Source organism: Stylophora pistillata, chromosome 10 (assembly GCF_964205215.1).
Source record: "Stylophora pistillata chromosome 10, jaStyPist1.2, whole genome shotgun sequence".
NCBI classification, from domain to species: domain Eukaryota; kingdom Metazoa; phylum Cnidaria; class Anthozoa; order Scleractinia; family Pocilloporidae; genus Stylophora; species Stylophora pistillata.
Window position 1 is genome coordinate 24,289,245 of NC_142528.1, and position 7,210 is coordinate 24,296,454.

Genomic DNA, 7,210 nt, shown 5'->3' on the forward strand with positions numbered 1-7,210 from the left:
AATAAAAGACATTGTCGAAACGAAGTTTATATTTATTTGTACTTTTATTCACTTATTACAACTCCTTGCTACTAATAAAACATGTTTACATAGATTAATAAGTCTAAATCAATAATATGACCGAACGAAGTCGAAAAGATTTACAAAATAAAATAACAAAAGAACTTGAGTATAATAACTAATTATTTATGGCATTTCCGACCAACAGCAAAGTTGACTGTACCTAAAATTTACCTCTGTGACAATGGAGTGGAGAATTGATACTTTGAAAAGAGATATTCCTCCAGAACGTTTAACGACACACACTAAAAAAAGCATTTGCAGTGACTGCCAAGCCAAAATTAGTGCAAAGCATCATTCGAGTATTAAAAAGAGAATCATTGCCATTTTTCTGCATGACAGCAGGGATTACGCCGTAACGTTTTTCAAGTTATGCAACACGATCTTAAAGATTAACTTTTCAAGCAATCACTGTTGGTATCCTTCCCGGCCGACAGCTGCCAATCATTCGTTTAAAATTGGCATTTCAAAATCCTCGACGTTTTAGCAGTCACTGGAAGTGTCCCTCCTTAACAGCTTAGCTTTCTCACTGACATTTTGAACGTTTGGAAGAAATCGCTTGATTGTGTTTACCTTGCCAAATTATTTCCATTAGCCTTCTTCCCAAAACTGAATGGTCTAAACTTAACGTGAAACAAATTTTGCACATTACCGGACGATAAAACTTACTTAACTTGAGCGCTTTGTTTTGTGTTTTCAAAGCAATTCGTGACCAAATTCGTTCCGCAGGAAACGTACTGAGTAGGTTTAAGTTACTGTTGTTACCTTTAAGACTGATTTAAACTTAGGCAGGCTGTGTTTCCAAAAACTAAGTATCATTACTTCGGTCCGATCCTGATTTTAGTCTCCAAGCTTGTGGTCCACATCTACGAGGCTGGCCACAAGGATATTGGAGGACTGCAATGAAACGCAAACGAACATTTTAAAATTGGAAAAATTCAATTTACCATGGCTATAGCAAATAAAAGTGATCAAGGTACCGGTAAGGCTCTGTAAATACATTTATTTCGCTTTGCCTCTCTGAATTCATTGTCTAAACCTTTGATGATCACCCCCAACAAGTGAACGTAGTACACATAGGTGAAATTTTTTTCATACAAATTTTTAATCAAGTGCCGGTTCCTCTTTTTTGTAGCAGTGATCAGAATTCATTAAACCCTCGGCTTTAATGCGAGATCGATGCACTTATTCTCCCAAGGAATTGTCTCGTATTGATTCAAATCTAGTTTTTTAGAGCTCGACGGCGCATCGACGTAAACTGCATCCAGCAGTTGAATTACGTTTTCGAGAACCTCTTCACCTTCGACGGTAAGATTTCCGCACAGCCCAGGCATACTTTATTGTGCACACAGTTCTTGAATGAGAAAAACAGTGGCGAATACGATAGATTGCCTTTCGGTCGACAGCTTTGTCTCACAATAGTACGGAGCTGCGCGGAAATCTTACCATTTCCACAAATATGATGGCAGTGTGTTTAACTCTTGCACAGAAAACTTCAATATAAGTCGGAGTGTAGTCCAGTCGCAAAAATTTTCCGTATAATCCCATGCAATTCTAAAACAAAGCATCAATCACAAAAATGATCTGTTGTTTTCGCCGTTGTCTCTTCAAAAAAAAAAAAAACTGCAAGTTTAATGAAGTACGAGGTTATCCATGGTAGAACACTATGGGCCGGTTCTTTAAACAAAGTTTAGCCGTTGTTTAGCAAAACCGCGTTCAGAAACTCTTGAATTTGAATTTAACCGATTCTTTCATCTGAACATTTTTTGCGAACAGTGTCATGATGACCGAAAGCTAATAGTGAAAGGACATTTATTTGATTAAATAACTCCTCTTCTAGCCAGGACAAACTCTTCTACAAACTTCTCTTCTAAGCCAGGACACCACTGAAATTCTGATTCATGCCCACATAACCTCTAAATTGGATAATTGTAATTATTTGCTTTCTGGACAAGCTTCACTGGTTACCAATTCAAAATAGAATTACTTTTAGAATAATCCTGTTAGTCTACAAAGGTCTGAATGGTTTAGCTCCTGCTAATATTTCTGAACTTTTACATTATGATACCAGTTCTCGTTTACTACGCTCTGCTTCACTCAAGACTCTTGAGCATTCCAAGGACATCTTTGAAGACATATGGTGACAGAGCTTTTTCAGCTGCTGACCCCAAACTGTGGATCGAACTACCTTTGTCACTCAGATGATCAAACACTTTGGCTGTTTTCAAAAAGGACTTGAAGACTTATTTGTTTAAACTTGCCTTTAGTTAACAATTTATACCATAATTTCCTTTTTAATTATTATTTAATCTCTTTTTTTATTAAGTTGTATTTTTTTTAATCTTATAGTAGATCGTAGCAGTAGCAAGTATGATAAATATTGTAAGAAATAGACAACTTTTTTGAGAGACATGTTTCGGCATGCTTATGCCATCTTCAATCAATGAGTAACAGAACGTGAGTAATTATATAACAGACAATATTGATAACTACGTATGATGCACGATCCTCGCAGTAGATAGCGCTATTTATGCAAAAGCGAAAATCAGACCTGAAAAAAATCAGGCCTGTACGGGACTCGAACCACTGACCTCTGCGATGCTAGTGCAGCGCTCTACCAATTGAGCTAACATGCCAACTGGGAGCAGGCCGTTAAGTTGATTCGTAATAAACCCGTGAAAGTGATAAATGAGATAGAATAAATATATGAAGTTCATATATTTTGAACTGCGGTATTTGATACGTATGATGCACGATCCTCGCAGTAGATAGCGCTATTTATGCAATGGCGAAAGTCAGACCTTGAAAAAAGTCAGGCCTGTACGGGACTCGAACCACTGTTAGCTCAATTGGTAGAGCGCTGCACTAGCATCGCAGATGTCAGTGGTTCGAGTCCCGTACAGGCCTGATTTTTTTTCAGGTCTGATTTTCGCTATTGCATAAATAGCGCTATCTACCGAGAGGATCGTGCATCATACGTATCTAATACCGCAGTTCAAAATATATGAACTTCATATATTTATTCTATCTCATTTATCACTTTCACGGGTTTATTACGAATCAACTTAACGGCCTGCTCCCAGTTGGCTTGTTAGCTCAATTGGTAGAGCTCTGCATTAGTATCGCAGAGGTCAGTGGTTCGAGTCCCGTACAGGCCTGATATTTTTCAGGTCTGATTTTCGCTATTGCATAAATAGCGCTATCTACTGCGAGGATCGTGCATCATACGTATCTAATACCGCAGTTCAAAATATATGAACTTCATATATTTATTCTATCTCAATATTGATAACTATAACTATCGATATAATTCTATATTGAATTGGTAACCAGTGAAGCTTGCCCATAAAGCAAATAATTACAATTATCCAATTTATAACTATCGATATCGCTGTTGATCTTATTTTCAAGCATAACCCTAAATGTTCCATAAAAAAAAAATCAGACCTCAAGAAACTGTTTTCATTCGCTACAGCTGAGACTCATCTTTTTAATGGAAAATTTTATGACCAAGTTGATGGGGTAGCGATGGGTTCTCCGTTAGCACCCATCCTAGCTAATCTTTTTCTTGGTTGCCACGAGGAAACATGGCTAAATAATTTTAACCATTCGACTCACCTTCTATTTTATAGGCGTTATGTTGACGACACATTCTGTGTCTTCCACAATGAACAGGATGCTGTGTCATTTTTTTATTACATTAATTCACAGCACCCCAACATAAAATTCACTTTCGAAAAAGAGAATGATGGTAAACTCTCCTTTCTAGATATATTTATTGACAACTCTTCGAATGATTGTGTTTTTTCAGTTTTTCATAAAAAAAAACCTACACTGGTCTCCTAACAAATTTCTTTAGTTTTATTCCATCATGCTACAAAACTGGCCTTATCCGAACTCTTATTGACCGTATCTACAAAATCAACAACACTTCTTCCGGCCTTCAAAACGATCTTAAGAAACTTTCCGACATGTTCAGTGTCAAAGATCGTACTCCTGATGCTCTAAAATCCATGGTAGTTTATCAATTTTCTTGTGCGGGATGTAATTCCCGTTATATTGGTGAAACTAGTTGCCACTTCTCTACTAGGATAAAGGAGCACACGGAAAGCGATAAAAACTCGCATATTTTTAAGCATTTCAACACATCTCCTTCTTGTAAGAACAAATACACCCTTTCTTGCTTTAGTATTCTGGATTCTGCTAACAACTCTATTGATTTAAAACTCAAAGAAGCTTTTTATATAAATAAGATCAAACCTGAACTTAACAAACAATTACAGCATTATAACACTTTTCTAGCGTTTTAGTTCACACCTTTGATGTTTGGTGTCACGTTGTAATTAGTACCCGCTTTTGTATTACATCATACTGTAGATATTTTATTCATCTACTTGTCTGTTATATAATTACTCGCGTTCTGTTACTCATTGATTGAAGATGGCATAAGCATGCCGAAACATGTCTCTAAAAAAGTTGTCTATTTCTTACAACATAGAGTAGATATTGTAAAGCGCTATGAAGAAGTAGTCGACTTAGCGCTTTTAAATGATTATTATAATTATTATTATGCCTATTGTTATGCTTATTATTATTATTATTATCATCATAGAGAATTTCTGAGGCTCACTGCTTGCGTAAAACCGCAGTTTGGATTAGACCTCGTGTAAATAACCGGCCCTCTAAGTTTGCACTACCTGTGGGTTCGAATATTTTTTACCTGTTCTTGTTGATGAAAATTCATATGTTTGAGATCTAGAATTGCAAAGTTCATCATCATCATCATCATCTTTATTTGCCTTATTTTAACAATTAAAAAATAGTTAATTACAGCGATAACAGTTAGAAGGCGAGGAGACCCAAGAAGCCACCAGGCTTATGGGAGAGTTCATCTAGACAAGACAGGCTCATTTTGAAATAATTGAAAAATGACATTTTTGCGGAGCCAAATGGCCTGAAAATACGAAACCTGAACAAAGCGACTCACAGATGGTCGAAATTTTGGAACAATTGAGGACGAATGGTTGGCATGCTTCGTGCCCTGCACTTTCTCAAATACAATTGAAAACTTTCAATCCTCATTTTGAAAAAAAAAAATCCCTTAACATTCTTTCTAGGCTAACAAAAGAAAGGAAGAGTTGTTCCGCACTTTTCAGTTTTTAATTAAAGGGCAACACTTCAAAGAACCAAAACTCTTTAAGCAAAGCGCAGAGCCATGTTTGAACATTGCGATCATTCTTTGTTAGCGACATACCTTTGTGTCCATGAATCCTCTGATCTAAGTATTTGCATATCGTTTATAATCATTTTTCTTACTGACACAAGCAAACGCGTTACCTAACACGACAATTTTGGTTTTTGGCCTGAATGATAACGTTATTTGGTAGGTGTCTTAAGATAGCAGTCACGTGTACAGATTTTAAACCTGTTTCAAACAACTGTACTCAGAAGCTTACCTTTACATAATTCTCTCCTTTTTTCCCTTTCATTTCTGTAAACCCTCATGCTTGGCTTATGATGCCTCATCCATATTACTTCCTCTATGAGGGAAAGAAACAAAGCCGTTATTAATTTACTGAGGTTTGTCGTATTGCGTTGAACTGTTACTTATAAGAATGCAATCAGGGTCATAAAGAAAAAAACAAAACGTTTCCTGCATGCATGCAATCCTCACCTAGTCAAGATTTCTTAACCCAATTCAGCGAGATCAGTTAAAACATCTCATTTACAAATTCGGTTTATTGCCTAGCGAAGACGCTCTCGCCAATTAACCCACTGTTCGGGTTGGGCGGACTGATGCAATTTGTTGATAAATTTCTCTGTCAACATGTTCCCATAAATCTTTTACCGTTGTCAAACGAAGATATGAGTATGGAATTGCTTGTGGTGGACACAATTTGAAAGGAAACCTAACTATCACAGTCTCCCTAATTCGTTAAGCGCGTTGAACTGAAGTTAACCACACATTTTCTCTTCTATCTTACCGTGTGTTTTGCCTGGAAAAACTGTTGGTTCAGGTCCAATTCCAAGTAAAAGTAGTGTCTCCTCATTCTGTCTGTCCATGTTTGGACGGAGGATTTGATTAACTGGCGAGTTTTCTTTATTCTTTCTTTCCTACGACCTAAAACAGCTCTCACCACTAGGAACATAAAATGGAAATGAGTTGAAAGATTTCACTTGCAAATTCAGTCTAGCGAAAATATCTTGACAGCGAGGTTGGCGTAAATTTGCATTCAAAGAAGCCCAAATGAATTGCATGATTTTTATATTTTTTCATTTAAGTTGATTCGCACACATGTGAGAGAACATAAGAGGGGTAAAATAAAAATGCCAGCGTCAGGGAAAGGAACAAATGACAGAGGAAAGATATTAAAGGAAAAGTAAGGAGGTGTACTCAGCTTTCCGGCGGAAGATTCTGCAATGCAACAGGCCAAAGGCTGCGGAGGATTTAATACCAAAAACTAGCGTACACAGTGCGAAGGAAGGATTGGATGAGCGAAGTTCGCGTAAAAGGAGGTGTTCAGCTCGAGAGCGAAAATCGTCGAGATCGGTTGAACTTTTGAGTAGAATATCTTAAAGGCCTTATCAACTATGTAAGAAAAAGATGTTTTTTTTTTTCAATGGTTGTGCTTATAGGAGCGGCAAAATCCCTGCGCCCCGACTGCACTACCCGCGCCCCGACTGCACTATCCGATCCAAGTTACGAAAGAAACATACGATGGCAGACATCATCCAGGTTATTTCAATTGTCTTATAAGAGAAGTTTCCCCCATGATTTACACTGAGCTGCAACTGCCCATCAAACAGTTTTTTACTTCTCTCTTTTCACTTTTCATTTTTTTGTTTTTTTTTGTTTTGTTTTAGTTTGTCCGTCAATTGCTTCTTTCATAGCTAGTTCGCATTGCGGACCTATTCTTCTGCTGATGTCAATATTTTTAGGGGATAAAGGGGTAAGATCCTAAAGAAATTGTGGTGCTGCATCGGTGGGGGAGTATAACAAGGTAATTTTGCTTTTATAAACTGAGTCGATAATGTAAATTGGCCACCGTAAAGAGTTTCAAAGCTAAAATCTGAAACGAGGGCCAAATTTACCTTGTTTTTTAAGAGATAGATTGGCACTAGTCAACCATAGTTGATAAGACACTGGCAC

The 7,210-nt window shown here is 37.1% G+C and overlaps 1 long non-coding RNA gene across 1 annotated transcript; it reads right to left on the bottom strand.

The window, feature by feature from the left end:
- Positions 1–11: 11 nt before the first annotated feature.
- Positions 12–6,986, bottom strand: LOC148722350 (uncharacterized). Its single transcript, XR_015992120.1, has 3 exons — positions 6,045–6,986; positions 5,517–5,600; positions 12–957 (listed from the first exon to the last, which is right to left on the bottom strand). It is a non-coding gene; the product is annotated as an uncharacterized LOC148722350 (long non-coding RNA).
- Positions 6,987–7,210: the final 224 nt, after the last annotated feature.